This window comes from Spinacia oleracea, chromosome 6, assembly GCF_020520425.1.
Source record: "Spinacia oleracea cultivar Varoflay chromosome 6, BTI_SOV_V1, whole genome shotgun sequence".
In the NCBI taxonomy this organism is placed as follows: domain Eukaryota; kingdom Viridiplantae; phylum Streptophyta; class Magnoliopsida; order Caryophyllales; family Amaranthaceae; genus Spinacia; species Spinacia oleracea.
Window position 1 is genome coordinate 118,979,252 of NC_079492.1, and position 16,358 is coordinate 118,995,609.

A 16,358-nucleotide genomic window follows, 5' to 3' on the forward strand; every position below is an offset into this window, starting at 1 on the left:
TTTAGAAACGAATATGTAATTGAAATGTAATTACTTTATTTCATTTGGAATACTTTTAAATGGTTTAAGAAATCAAAATGTATTTTCGAGTTTTACTTTAAAACGAGTTCGAATTGCAAAACCACGTTCTATTGAAATTAGAAAACAAGTCCTAACCCATGGTGGATTCATCAACCTAAATCCTACTCCTAGCCCAATTGGGCAAAGCCCAAACAAAAAAAATAAAACCCTTCTCTTCTCTATTCTTCACGTGAAAACCAAAAAAAAAAAAAAAGAGAGAAAGCCCTCACGCAACTCAGCTCTCCTTCCCTCCCGCTGCTCGCCGCCCAGCCGACCACCATCGACGGTAAATCCTCCTTCTCCTTCAAGCTCCTTCCTCCTTCCTCCTTCTTCTTTGTAATTCCCTATTTTCGTTCTTGCTCTCATGGCTTGACCCCTTCGTTTTCGCGCAGCAACCAGTGACTCAAGGCCGACCACCGCACGCGACCGTGCTCAGCCCTGCCGCGAGCCACCGCTGTCCGCCGGCCAGCCCCCCCTTAAACTCTTGAATTGGTTACTTTCTTAAATCCTAAGTGACTAATTATCTTAAATTAAAGTTTGTTAATTAGATTATGTTCTTGATATGAAATTCATGATTTTTATGGCTTGAACATGATTTTCAGTTTTGGGTTGCTAATTATAAACGAATTGTTTCAGTTTTGGGTAATTAAATATTGAGTTAGGGTTTATTCATGATGTATTAGTTTGAATTAAGTTTCTTGAATTAAAGTTAGGAGTTTTGTGATTTAAGTTATAAATTTCAGATTTTTGCAAATTATATAATAAAATTATTAATTTTCAGATTATCAAATTACTTTGAAATATTAATTTTGATTGTTTAAATTACGAAATTCAAGGTTTTTATGAGTTTTAATCATGATAGGTTGAGTATGAATTATCGAATTGGTTGTTGTGAGATACTAGGAACGTAGATTGACCTTGGGGAAGCTTTTCAAATGAATTAGTATTGCTGAAAATTTAAAGTACGATGTTTGCAAAAGTTTTCAACGAATTTCAATCACTAATTCAATAAGTATGATGCTAGGAAATCAAATGTTAAGTTTTGATATTGGGGAGAGCTCTAAATATGTTTAGGATGCATTTAGAATGCTTTATTATGGTTACCAATGATTAGAAATTGATTGGTATTACTTGTTGGTTGTTTTAGGCGGAGAATTCTCTCTAGGCGACTTTTGAAAGTGTTAAGGTGGCCTATCAGTTTGTTTACACAAGGTACGTACATACCTGTGTGCTTGGAATGTGTGCTAATTGTTGAAACCATGTTGAATTGTTGATGAACTTGGTTATGTTGAATCGTTGATGAACTTGGTTATGTTAATGTTGTTGATGAACTTAGTCAGGTTGATATCGCATGTTTGATACTGTTGGATGAACATATTAAACCTTTATTGCATTTTGAGGATTATAACATGTTAGTATGGAAGATTGATGCAAACATGTTTGATTGGGAACACTAGATTATTCAGTATATAATTCAGATCAATTAATTGTTGTTCCCTTTTTAGCTTTTCACTACTTTATGAGGGCGGAGGACCTTATTTAGTAAGTTGAAACCTTATACCCATATTCAGGGGTTGATCAGTATTAAAGAAAAGATTGGAGTTAATTGGAATGAGTCTTGTTTGATGCCTTGTGATCACTTACTCAATTCCAAGATAAAAACAGTTATAAATAAATGTGAGTTGTATGCCTTATGTGATTGTTGAGTCATAACAGGGTGTCAATTTGTAAATCATGTAAAGTGAAACTGAGTAGCAATAGCTTTAGACTGTGCACGTCTAAAGTGACGGACAAACAGGAGTTGGGGTTCATGGTGGTAGCCCATGGCCTTTCATTCGGACCGGATTGATCACCGCGTCCTATTTTTCAGTCAAACGTTCCTCGATATCGCAGGTCACTGAGGTTACGGAGTCGCGCCCGTACCTCGCCTAGCTAGAAAACTCGGTCCATTGCCTATTTCAATTAAAATAATATTATTGTTATAAAAGTCTAGTCCAGTCTAGCCTAGTCTAGTCAAGTATAATCGTCAAATTATTATGTTTTGTCTGTCCTTACTTATATTTATTAGTATCATGTTAGGGTTGTTGGTTTGATAGTATCATGCTAAGATTGTTGTTGTTTTAGTATGTAGTACTCAGCTTTGCTGATTACGTGCTTTGTTTGTGTGTGTTGATCATGGCTATGCCTTATTGATCCTGTAATGACCCATCTTTGGTGAGCAGTCTCTAAGGATCGATAAGCGTTGCCCATCTACAGGTTTGAAGATGATGCATCATTGGGATCGGGATTAGAGAGCTTGTAGTTCTATTCGTTTAATTAAGTGATTTAATTTGTTAACTTGGATTTGAAATTTGTCGTACTATTCGTATTTCCTTAATTCAGTTAATTGGTTTGGACCTAATATGTAATAGATTATTTATGAACCTAAAGGTTAGTTTTATGTTTTCCGCTGCAAAATTCTGAATAAGCCGTAACGTTTTCACACGGGCGATAATACTTTGATAATTCCCTACAGTTATATTTAAAAAGAGGTTATTTTAGAAAATGGGAATTGTTGGGGTGTTACAAAGTGGTATTTTTGAGCTAAAGGTTTTACTGACATTTCGTGTCTACCTTTTATATCTTAGGCGCCTAACCAACTAATTAGTTATGTAAAAGTAATTTCACACTAGTGAATAAATTTAAAGTTATTAGCTAGAAATGTTTGAATTTATTTTAATATTGACTCTTGAATCGTGCTTTGAAATACGTTTTTATGCGAATAAATGTATTTCGATTCTTTTGAAATTTAAATGAATATTTCAAAAAAAAAAATAAAAAATAAAAAAAATAAAAAAAAAAAAAAAAAAAATTATTTAATTATTTATCGTTTAATAATTATTCTTTTAATCAATCTAATTCTTATAAATCATTCTTGTTTATCCTTTTATGCTTCAATGTTTCATATACTATGATTATTTTGAGAGTTGGGTAGTATAGGAAAGGGCATATAGAATAGAAGCATTGTGCATGCATTATGTCAACATGATTGTAATTTCTCTACCTGCTAACTGTCGTGTCTTCCCTATGCATTGCGATTGATATATATTCTTACTTATTGTGTATTGTGGGATCATACGGTAAGTGAGAGTACTAATTACTAACATAGAAACTATGTTTAATTGTTATAGATCACTAATCATGTCTGGCATACAAGGAAATAGAATAGGGAGCAATTCTAACCCTATTGTTCTAAGCGATGATGAAAATGAAATGGATTACGAGTCTGACATTAACAGTTACACCAGCCATGAACTTGTTTTGCGTCGAGTTTTAAGAGCAGGAGAACCTGATAGTGATGATGAAGCCCTTCGTGAATTTGATCGTGCTAGAGGGCAAACTAGAGTCGATATTTATCAAGCTGTTTTGAGACCTGAAAGCGATTCGGAGCCTGAGTTTGAGCATGAATTTGGGTTTGAGTTCGAACAAGAATTTGAGTTTGAATTCGAACATGAATTGGAGGTTGAACCTGAGTTTGAGTTTGAGCCCGAACATGAACCTGAACCTGAGCCTGAGCCTGTGGAAGCTAATCATCAACTTCAAGGTCTACGAAGATCCTCTAGGCCAAGAAAAGAAGCTTATTATTTTGATATGGATGACGATGATGAACTTAAATATGAGTTATTCACCCTAGAAGGTTATAGCGAATCAAAGGACAAGTCTAATGACGTTTCCCTTTAGCTTTGCTTACATATTTAGTTGTGTGTGAGAAAAATGTTGGACAATCCGCCCAACCATAGTTTATGTTTATATCGTAGAACCTTTTTACTTTATTTTGAGAACAGGTGTGTGTTAATATTTAGGATTGTTATTGACATTCTTCTGAGGAATAAAAGCTAGATTATTGACTATCTAAAAGATCAGAGTTTTACGGGCACGCAAGGGGAATGTTTTCTTCTTTTATTCTAACTTATTATTCGTGATGATTGAAGTTATTCCTTGTCTCTCAGTTGAATGTTTTGCATGATTGTTCATTTCGTGTGCATTTTGAATGTTAATGTGATATTGCATTGCTAGAGGATAATGTAAGTAAAGTTTTGAACCTGAATTAGAGCATATAAATTTCAGGTCGCGCTCTAGGATGGCCAATAATAGTGACCTAGCTGCTGCTATTCGCCTCTTGGCGGAAAAACTAACCCAGGAAAGAACTGAGCGTCCCGATTCTGCAGGGGACATGTTTGAAAGGCTTGCGAAAGTTAAGCCACCATACTTTAAGGGGCAGGCAGACCCCACCTTCCTTGAAAACTGGATCAGGGAATTTGAGAAACTATTTGGGGCGGTAAACTGTCCTGAGCATATGAAAGTAGGCCAAGCTGTCCTCTACCTGAAAGATGAGGCCGACCTTTGGTGGAGGGAAAATGGGACTAGACTAAGCGCTGCTGAGGGATTCAATTGGGATTCTTTTATTGTTGCCTTGAGGGGGAAGTTCTATCCTCCTTTTATGAGGAAGCAGAAAGCCCAGGAATTTATCAACCTTAGGATGGGGAATATGGCCATTGCTGAATACTACAGTAAGTTTATAGCTTTGTCGAGGTTTGCACCTGAGGTGGTAGCTACTGAGGAACTAAAGGCTCAGAGGTTTGAGCAAGGGTTAACCGATGAGATCCAACTGGGATTAGGCGGGGAAACCTTTACGTCCTTAGACATTGTGTATGGAAGAGCTGCCCATATTTATGGCCTGCAGACCAGGAGGGACAAAAAGAACATTGTTGTTGGGGATAAAAGGAAAGAGTTTAATGCTGGGGGAAGTCAGGGGAACTTCAAAAGGAATAGAAATGGAAATGGGGATGGTAATGGAAATGGTAACTTTCAGGGAAGGAATAACCAGGGGAATAACTACACCAACAAAAACCAGCCTAACAGAGTGCATCACTGTAAGATGTGCAACAACAATCACCCTGGGAAGGACTGTAAGGGGGAATTGGTGACTTGCAACTACTGTCGTAAGAAGGGGCATAGAGAGTATGAGTGCTTTACAAAGCAGAAGAGAGAGCAGAATGGTAGTGGGAGTAGTAACCAAAGGAAACCAGGGTTTAACCATTCGGGGAACCAAGGTTCGAAGCCTGCTGGGGCACCAAACAACCAGGGAAACCAAAACAAACATGCCAATGGAAACAACAATAACATCAAGGCTCCCGGAAAGCTGTTCGTAATGAGTAGAAATGAAGCTGAACGTTCTGCAGACGTAGTTTCGGGTACTTTCTCTATCAACTCCTTACCTGTTAAAACATTGTTTGATTCAGGGGCAACATATTCTTTTATTTCGACCTCTATTGTTAAAAATTTGAAGTTAGTAGATTTTGAGGCAATTGATTCACCTGTTAGTATGCCTAATGGTGCAACAATAAGGTGTACGAAATTATTTAAGAACTTGCCTTTGAAAATAAAAGATTGCACTTTTCCATCTAATTTGATAGAATTTAGTTTGGGGGACCTAGATGTGATTCTGGGGATGGATTGGCTAAGCTTATACAAGGCCAGGATAGACTGCGAGATTCAGAAAGTAAGCCTAAAGAACCCTACTGGGAAATCAATATCATATAGACGTTTCGGGAAGTCTGGGAACTTTGGGGTGATCTCCGCATTTCAAGTGAGGAAACTGGTCAATAAAGGGTGTGAACTCTTTTTCTGTAGTGTCCAAGATGTGAGTAAGAAAGTTGGGGTAGAGATAGGGGATGTCCCAATCGTAAGAGAATTTGTAGATGTATTTCCGGATGAGATTCCGGGTATGCCACCGGCTAGAACCCTTGAATTTACCATAGAGTTAAATCCCGGAACTGCACCTATATCCAAAGCACCTTATAGGATGGCACCCCCAGAAATGAGTGAGTTAAAAACACAATTGCAGGACTTGTTCGACAAGGGGTACATTAGGCCTAGTGCATCACCGTGGGGAGCTCCAGTATTGTTCGTCAAAAAGAAAGATGGGAGTATGCGGCTATGTATTGATTATAGGGAGTTGAACAACGTAACAATCAAAAACAAATATCCTTTGCCTAGGATAGATGACCTGTTTGACCAGTTGAGCGGGGCAAGTGTATTCTCAAAGATTGATTTGCGTTCGGGATATCACCAATTGAGGGTAGCTGAAAAAGACATTCCTAAGACTGCATTTAGGACTCGTTATGGTCATTATGAGTTTACAGTAATGCCTTTTGGGTTAACGAATGCACCCGCCATCTTTATGGATCTGATGAATAGGATTTTCCATGAGTTCCTAGATAAGTTTGTGGTGGTATTCATTGATGATATTCTGATCTATTCGAGGAATGAAAAGGAACATGACGAACATTTGAGGGTTATCTTGGAGACGCTTAGGAAGAACCAGTTGTATGCAAAGTTCTCTAAGTGCGAGTTCCGTCTGGAAAAGGTAGCATTTTTGGGGCATTATGTGTCAAAGGAAGGAGTCTCTGTGGATCCTGCCAAGATTCAAGCTGTGAGTGAGTGGCCTACCCCGAAGAATGTGTCTGATATTCGGAGTTTCTTAGGTCTAGCTGGGTATTATAGGAGATTTGTGAGAGATTTCTCAAAAATAGCAAGACCCATGACCAACTTGATGAAGAAAGAATCAAAATTTGAGTGGAGCGAAAAATGTGAGGAAGCCTTCCAAATCCTCAAAGAACGTTTAACCTCAGCACCTGTTTTAACCTTGCCTGATGGGAATGAAGGGTTTGAGGTATATAGTGATGCGTCGAAGAATGGGTTGGGGTGTGTATTACAGCAAAATGGGAAGGTGATTGCGTATGCGTCGCGTCAATTAAAACCATATGAGGCTAATTACCCTACCCACGATCTAGAGCTAGCTGCGATTGTTTTCGCTTTGAAAATTTGGAGACATTACCTCTATGGGGCAACATGTAAGATCTTCACAGACCACAAAAGCCTAAAATACATTTTCACCCAGAAAGATCTCAACATGAGACAAAGAAGATGGTTAGAGTTGATCAAGGACTATGATTTGAACATCCAGTACCATGAGGGGAAAGCAAACGTAGTTGCCGATGCATTGAGTAGGAAATCTAGCCATAGTATGAATGTCTTGATAGTGCCTGAAGAGTTGTGTCGCGACATGCAGAGACTTAGCCTGGAAATAGTAAACCCTGGGGAAACCAAAGCAAAACTGAGTGCATTATCATTGGGGTTGTCTATATTCGAGGAGATTAGAGAAAGTCAAGCTGGGGATGAGTGCCTAGAGAGAATCAAAGAAAAGATGGGTCAAGGGAAAGAAGTGGATTTCAAGATTCATGAAGATGGTAGTTTGAGGTTCAAAGGGAGATGGTGCGTACCACAAAAGTGTGAAGAACTCAAGAGACGTCTTATGGATGAGGGGCATAATACTCCATATTCTGTGCACCCTGGGGGTGACAAGTTGTACAAAGACCTGAAACAAATCTATTGGTGGCCTAATATGAAACGGGAAGTTGCTGAGTTTGTGTCTAGATGCCTAACCTGTCAGAAAGTCAAAATAGACCACAAAAGACCCATGGGGAAAGTTCAACCTTTAGAAGTGCCTGGATGGAAGTGGGATTCCATTTCTATGGATTTTGTTACTGCCTTGCCTAGATCAAAGAACGGAAATGATACCATTTGGGTGATTGTGGATCGTCTAACAAAATCAGCCGTGTTTATTCCGATTAAAGAGACTTGGAAAAAGAAACAGCTTGCAAGGACATACATTAAGCATGTAGTGAGGTTGCATGGGGTCCCAACCGATATTATCTCAGACCGTGACTCAAGATTCCTCTCGAAATTTTGGCAAAAAGTCCAGTTGAACCTTGGGACAACTTTGAAAATGAGCACTGCTTTCCACCCTGCAACCGATGGTCAAACTGAGAGAACTAACCAGACTATGGAAGATATGTTGAGGGCTTGTGCAATTGACTTTAAGGGTAGTTGGGAAGACCATCTAGACTTGATCGAATTTTCATACAACAATAGCTACCACGCAAGCATTAAGATGGCACCTTTTGAGGCACTATATGGGAGAAAATGTAGAAGTCCCACCTGCTGGAATGATTTCAGTGAAAATATAGTCTTGGGAACGGAATTCATTGAAGAGACTGTCAGGAATGTGAAAATAATTCAGGCTAGAATTCAAGCTGCCCAGGATAGGCAAAAGAGTTATGCTGATTTGAAAAGAAGAGATGATGAATTTGCAGTAGGCGATAAAGTGTTCTTGAAAGTATCACCAACCAAGGGTGTGATGAGATTTGGGAAGAAGGGCAAGCTAAGTGCCAAGTATGTAGGCCCATATGAGATTCTGCAACGAATAGGGAAAGTAGCATACAAGTTAGCCTTGCCAATGGAGTTCGAAAAGATGCACGACGTGTTTCACATTTCCCAACTAAAGCGCTATATCCATGACGAGCGTCATATCTTAGAGCCTGAGAGAATCCAGATTGATAGTAGCCTCACATACGAAGAAAGGCCTGTGAAAATCCTTGATAGAAAAGTGCGTAGTACACGCAATAAGGACGTCAGCATAGTGAAAGTGCTTTGGTCGAACCACGAGTACGAAGAGGCAACGTGGGAAGCCGAAGATGACATGAAGACCAAGTATCCAGAGTTATTTTCTGAGGTGAGTTACGAGGGCGTAACTCGTTTTCTTTAAGGGGGGTAGAATGCGATAGAATTCGCGCTTTTTACCTATTTTTATGGTATTTTTATGCATTTTATGCTTAATTTTTAGCAACCTTTACATGTTGATGCAAGTAAATAGATTCTCCGCATAAGGAAATGTGTTCGTGAATATAATAAGTAACTCTTAGTGGCAAAAGAGTGCACAAGAGTGACACAAGGTACTTCTACAATCAGAATAAGTTGAGAAGTTCGGAAAAACATGTGAATTTTCGTGTCAAGTTTCGGGACGAAACTTCTTTTAAGAGGGGTAGATTGTAATCCCCCGTAATTTTATACATTTTAGTTATATATTTTTACGAATATTTAATATATTTAATGTATATTTAAACATAGATTACGGATTTTAGAAACGAATATGTAATTGAAATGTAATTACTTTATTTCATTTGGAATACTTTTAAATGGTTTAAGAAATCAAAATGTATTTTCGAGTTTTACTTTAAAACGAGTTCGAATTGCAAAACCACGTTCTATTGAAATTAGAAAACAAGTCCTAACCCATGGTGGATTCATCAACCTAAATCCTACTCCTAGCCCAATTGGGCAAAGCCCAAACAAAAAAAATAAAACCCTTCTCTTCTCTATTCTTCACGTGAAAACCAAAAAAAAAAAAAAAGAGAGAAAGCCCTCACGCAACTCAGCTCTCCTTCCCTCCCGCTGCTCGCCGCCCAGCCGACCACCATCGACGGTAAATCCTCCTTCTCCTTCAAGCTCCTTCCTCCTTCTTCTTTGTAATTCCCTATTTTCGTTCTTGCTCTCATGGCTTGACCCCTTCGTTTTCGCGCAGCAACCAGTGACTCAAGGCCGACCACCGCACGCGACCGTGCTCAGCCCTGCCGCGAGCCACCGCTGTCCGCCGGCCAGCCCCCCCTTAAACTCTTGAATTGGTTACTTTCTTAAATCCTAAGTGACTAATTATCTTAAATTAAAGTTTGTTAATTAGATTATGTTCTTGATATGAAATTCATGATTTTTATGGCTTGAACATGATTTTCAGTTTTGGGTTGCTAATTATAAACGAATTGTTTCAGTTTTGGGTAATTAAATATTGAGTTAGGGTTTATTCATGATGTATTAGTTTGAATTAAGTTTCTTGAATTAAATTTAGGAGTTTTGTGATTTAAGTTATAAATTTCAGATTTTTGCAAATTATATAATAAAATTATTAATTTTCAGATTATCAAATTACTTTGAAATATTAATTTTGATTGTTTAAATTACGAAATTCAAGGTTTTTATGAGTTTTAATCATGATAGGTTGAGTATGAATTATCGAATTGGTTGTTGTGAGATACTAGGAACGTAGATTGACCTTGGGGAAGCTTTTCAAATGAATTAGTATTGCTGAAAATTTAAAGTACGATGTTTGCAAAAGTTTTCAACGAATTTCAATCACTAATTCAATAAGTATGATGCTAGGAAATCAAATGTTAAGTTTTGATATTGGGGAGAGCTCTAAATATGTTTAGGATGCATTTAGAATGCTTTATTATGGTTACCAATGATTAGAAATTGATTGGTATTACTTGTTGGTTGTTTTAGGCGGAGAATTCTCTCTAGGCGACTTTTGAAAGTGTTAAGGTGGCCTATCAGTTTGTTTACACAAGGTACGTACATACCTGTGTGCTTGGAATGTGTGCTAATTGTTGAAACCATGTTGAATTGTTGATGAACTTGGTTATGTTGAATCGTTGATGAACTTGGTTATGTTAATGTTGTTGATGAACTTAGTCAGGTTGATATCGCATGTTTGATACTGTTGGATGAACATATTAAACCTTTATTGCATTTTGAGGATTATAACATGTTAGTATGGAAGATTGATGCAAACATGTTTGATTGGGAACACTAGATTATTCAGTATATAATTCAGATCAATTAATTGTTGTTCCCTTTTTAGCTTTTCACTACTTTATGAGGGCGGAGGACCTTATTTAGTAAGTAGAAACCTTATACCCATATTCAGGGGTTGATCAGTATTAAAGAAAAGATTGGAGTTAATTGGAATGAGTCTTGTTTGATGCCTTGTGATCACTTACTCAATTCCAAGATAAAAACAGTTATAAATAAATGTGAGTTGTATGCCTTATGTGATTGTTGAGTCATAACAGGGTGTCAATTTGTAAATCATGTAAAGTGAAACTGAGTAGCAATAGCTTTAGACTGTGCACGTCTAAAGTGACGGACAAACAGGAGTTGGGGTTCATGGTGGTAGCCCATGGCCTTTCATTCGGACCGGATTGATCACCGCGTCCTATTTTTCAGTCAAACGTTCCTCGATATCGCAGGTCACTGAGGTTACGGAGTCGCGCCCGTACCTCGCCTAGCTAGAAAACTCGGTCCATTGCCTATTTCAATTAAAATAATATTATTGTTATAAAAGTCTAGTCCAGTCTAGCCTAGTCTAGTCAAGTATAATCGTCAAATTATTATGTTTTGTCTGTCCTTACTTATATTTATTAGTATCATGTTAGGGTTGTTGGTTTGATAGTATCATGCTAGGATTGTTGTTGTTTTAGTATGTAGTACTCAGCTTTGCTGATTACGTGCTTTGTTTGTGTGTGTTGATCATGGCTATGCCTTATTGATCCTGTAATGACCCATCTTTGGTGAGCAGTCTCTAAGGATCGATAAGCGTTGCCCATCTACAGGTTTGAAGATGATGCATCATTGGGATCGGGATTAGAGAGCTTGTAGTTCTATTCGTTTAATTAAGTGATTTAATTTGTTAACTTGGATTTGAAATTTGTCGTACTATTCGTATTTCCTTAATTCAGTTAATTGGTTTGGACCTAATATGTAATAGATTATTTATGAACCTAAAGGTTAGTTTTATGTTTTCCGCTGCAAAATTCTGAATAAGCCGTAACGTTTTCACACGGGCGATAATACTTTGATAATTCCCTACAGTTATATTTAAAAAGAGGTTATTTTAGAAAATGGGAATTGTTGGGGTGTTACACTCCACCACCACAACAACCTTACCAACCACCACCACATCAGCCCTACCAACCGCGAAGTAACTACAACCCGCAGCCTAGTGGACCACCTGGCTTTCCTCCACAGCCTCAACCCACACAGCCTGATCCCATGCTTGTTGAGATGCGGAATATGATGTTAGAATTGCAGAAGTCTCTGAGCGAAAAGGATGCCAAAATCGATGCCCTCACTGCTCATAACAAGATCATGGATAAACAGTTGGCACAAATGGCTACTACTCTCACAGAGAGACCCAAGGGTCAACTCCCTTCACAGCCTGTGACCAGAGAGTCTGTAAATGTTGTCACTTTGCGGAGTGGATATGAGTATGATGGGCCACCTATGACTATAGAGGAAGGGGTTGAAGTATCTGTAAGTGGTGCTGTGCCAAGAGAAAGTGAGAAGGTGGTCAAAGAGAAGGAAGCTGACACAAGGGTTGAGAAGAAAGTTGAGATACAAGTTCCACCTATCAAACTTCCCTTCCCTCATCGCCAGCTAAAGAACAAGCTAGACAAGCAGTTTGGTAAGTTCTTAGAAGTGGTAAAGAATCTGCAGGTGTGAGGGGGTCGAAAAAGCACGAGGCTAATGCGTGACCTCGTCCCTCGTGGGTGTGACGATTCTTTTTATTCAATCAAGTGGAATTGGATTTCCTGTGAGTTTACTGAAGGAAATAATGCCCTTGGTCCAAGTATGCATTCTATGTTAAGTCTAATAAATGCGGTTCAGTATTAATTAACAAGTTAATAATTCAGTGAGATCAAGTGAGCTGAATGCCTAGCTAGAGGCCGCTTTAGTTCAAGTGGAATTAATGATATTAATCCACAGCTTACTCTTGACTGAACCCGTAGGGTCACACAAATAGTACGTAAACGGATCAAGTATTTAATGGCATTAAATACTCCATCTATGAATATTCGGAACCGACGGATCTTGGTTTCAGTGGGAGCTAAGATCGTCACAGGCAAGAAATGAATACTCCGGAAACGATGATATTGCCGGAAACGGAAATATGGATCGTATCGGAAATATAAATATTATCCAAGTCGTAGATGTTGCCGGAAACGGAAACATGGTACGTATCGGAAAATATTATCGGAAATGGAAATATTGCCAGAATCGGAAATATTGCCGGAAACGGAAATATTGTCAGAATCGGAAATATTACCGGAATCGGAAAATAATTCCGGAAACGGAAATATTAAATATTTGTTCGAAACGGAAATTAATTCCGGAATCGGAAATATTAAATATTGTTCGTATCGGAAATGAATTCCGGAATCGGAAAATTTAATCGGAAGCGCATCGTACGAATAAGCATCGGACGAGGCCTGCCGGACGAGGCCCAGCACGAAGCCAGGCCATCGCCCAGCAAGCCAAGCGCGCCGCACAAACAGCCACGCCAGGCCCAGCGCAAGGCCAGGCCCAGCAGGCTGCGCGCAGCGCGCAGCGCGCACAGCGCATACAGCACGCGCAGCGCACAGCGCGCACAGCGCGCACAGCACGCGCAGCGCGCGCAGCGCGCAGCGCGCGCGGGCGCTGAGTGGGCTGCTGCTCGCGCGCACGCATGGGGCCCATCGTGGCTGCCGTGCGTATGTGTGCAAGTGTTTGTGTTCGTGCACGTTTCCTAAAACATGCAGAGTTCGGTTAATGATTAAATTCCTAATTCTATTTGATAAATTAATTAAATTAGAGTTCTTGTAGGATTCTAGGTTTAATTAATTTGTATCTGAATAGGATTTCGATTCCCTTTCCATACCCCTATAAATATGAGGCTAGGGCTCACAATTTATAACGAGTTTTAAAAGTATTCAAAGTGAGTTTTTGAGAGAAAAATTCAGCCACACATCTTGCTCAAAAGTGCCGAAAATTCTAGTACCTTAAGGGCGATTCTAGTTGGTCAATCTTAAGGCAGATCCGGACGTGCTGTGGACTATCTACGGAGGGACGACACTTGGAGTCCTAAAGACTTGTTCTTGTTCGGTTCGGGCGCAGCTAGGGAAGGCACGCAACAAAGAGTATGCATCTAATCTATGCTAAATGATTATGTGTAAATAATATGTTTTCCTGGGTTTATGGTTTTTCCGCATGATTTATGAATTGTCATATGTATCATAACCTAACAGTGGTATCACGAGCCCCTTATTATTTTCATAATCTAAATTGCATGAACATGGTTAAATATTACAAATTTGCAAGAATTAAAAGGGGTGATTAATTTTCGTAATTGTTAATTAATTGCAAATTGCGTTTATTTAATTATACGTACGCAGTTTTTCGGCAGTTTCTTCGTTACTCATCAGAATTGAGTGATTTTTGTGTCAATTCCGCATGTAAAAGGCATTCTAAAATTTTGACAAAAATAGTATTTTTCTGCCGAACCCAGAATTCTCAAATTCGAAGCCTAACTATGACTTTTCGAAGGTTTTAGTTTTTCGAATGCAAAATTTCGTAAATTTAAGATGTTAAATTAAATATTTGCGATTCTTGTTGATAAATCTTGAATTTTTTATTGACCTACTGCATATGTTTAACAAGTTTGAATGCCTAGTCTTGTTAATTATGCAATCTAATTTGTAATTATGATTAATTTGTTGAAAATTAGAATAATTTAGAATTAATTTGATTTTCATAATTAATTGTAATTTAATTAGAAACCTATGATTAAAAACCACCATAAAAATTGTAAATTTACGATAAATTTTAAATTTTTATGACCTAGACTTGAATCCATAACAATCGGAAATCAATTGGATAATAAATTTTCGATTTTTTCGCCCTAAAATTATGAAATTAATATTATTTATTAATTTGTCATTAATTTTAAATATAAATTTTAAATTTTTATGCGATTCGTTCATATAACTTGCACGCACGAAGCAATGGACGCTTCGTGTTACCCTTAAGGGGTGTTGTATAATGCGGGCATGCGACGACGAGCAAGGGAGCTCGTCGCCCATGCGGCACGAATGCAATGAGCAAGGGCGTAGTGCACGAGCACAAGGCAGCAGCCCTGCCTTGTGTCGTGTGCCACGACCAATGGACGAATGGGCATGGGCGTAGGGCGAGCCAAGGCAGTCGCGTGTGGGCAGCAAGCGAGCTGCGCCACAACGCGCGCTGCCTCGCACAAGAGCGCGCAGCCTCGCGCGCAGCGAGCGCAAGCTCGCGTGCCACGAGCGTTGCGCCTAGCATTGCTCGCGCGCACAGCGAGCGATGTCGCCCGCCCAGCGAGCGATGTCGCGCGCCCAGCGAGCGATGTCGCGCGCCCAGCGAGCGATGTCGCGCGCCCAGCGAGCGATGTCGCGCGCGCACTGCGAGCGATAGCCCGCGTGCGATGAGCGCTGGCGCGCGCAGCGAGCACCAATGCGTGCGGAGGCTTGCGATAGGGATGCAGCAGCTATGCGACGAGCGCATGGGCTGCGCGCGCATGGCCAGCGATGGCTGTGTGCGTGCGGCCCATGGGCGTGCTACGCGTAGGGTGTTTGCGTTACGATTAGATCGTTTTGAATGTTTAATTTGAAAATTTCAGTTCACGTAATTTTAATTAATTTTAAAATTAATAATTTAAATTATTTTCTTGGATTTTAATTTTGAATATTATAATTATAATAAATGTTATTTATTCTAATTATTTTACTAAAATTAAAATCATGAATTAATTTAAATGCGACTGAAATTAAATTAAACTTTTTGGATTCAATTATAAATTTATATGAGCTTTAAATTATAATTAAATTTGTATGTTTCCGGTTAGACTAGAAATACATTTTTATGTTTAAAATTGGTAAAGCATATGAATTTATTGGTTTAAGTGGGAGCGCTTTTTAGTCATAAACTCTTGATTAGGTCTACAAATCCTTAAGGTTAAAACAACTTGATTAGAATTAATAAGGACTGAATAATTGGTAGATTATTGGTGCCCTTGATTAATTGCTGCAAATGTTTACGTGATGCATAATGTGTTTTACTAACCAGCTATGTGGGCCATTCATGATAATGAATGGGTGAATGGTATATATTATATATGTACTGTTTTGCAGGTTATGAAGTGACTAGTATGGCCAAATAGGATAGAAAATATGGTCTGCGTACCATTAATTTGAATGTAATTGGTCTAAAGTACCAAAGTTATTTTTCAATTCAAATATGGTCTGCGAACCATCAAATAGTTGTAATTAGTTATAGCTTATCCTATTTGAAGAAAATGGTGCCTCCCACGGAGATTTTCAAGACGGACTTTGAAGTCAAAGCTTCAAGATGAAGTCGGGCCATACTAGATCACAAATATCTTATGCATGTTTTAAGTTATTTATTGTTTTAAATATGTCTTAAAATGCATGAGATCAAAAGCTTGATTATGTTGCATGATTAAGGATTTTAGTTCACTTAAAATCTAACCAACATAGTAAGAGCCTTAAGTTCCAAACTTAAAAATTGAGTTAAAAGGTGCCATGCCAAAATATACACTTGCTTGGATATCCTTTACATCAATCTAGTAATAGTTTTCGCTCAGCGAGGTGTTACTTATTGGTCCTAAAGGGGCAAGGTACACAAATAATTGTGAGTACATGTTAGTTTTGGTGAAACTCAACGATATAAGTAAGGAGTCCTTTTATGTCGTGGCAAATTCGATAGGTTTACCT

The 16,358-nt window shown here is 38.6% G+C and overlaps 2 long non-coding RNA genes across 2 annotated transcripts; both read left to right on the forward strand.

Annotated features, from left to right (window-relative positions):
• Positions 1-7: 7 nt before the first annotated feature.
• Positions 8-3,290, forward strand: LOC130463870 (uncharacterized). The gene is made up of 4 exons (XR_008924064.1): positions 8-346; positions 453-552; positions 1,208-1,272; positions 2,283-3,290. It is a non-coding gene; the product is annotated as an uncharacterized lncRNA (long non-coding RNA).
• Positions 3,291-8,843: 5,553 nt separating this feature from the next.
• LOC130464187 (uncharacterized) lies at positions 8,844-11,597 on the forward strand. The gene is made up of 4 exons (XR_008924528.1): positions 8,844-9,427; positions 9,527-9,626; positions 10,282-10,346; positions 11,357-11,597. It is a non-coding gene; the product is annotated as an uncharacterized lncRNA (long non-coding RNA).
• Positions 11,598-16,358: the final 4,761 nt, after the last annotated feature.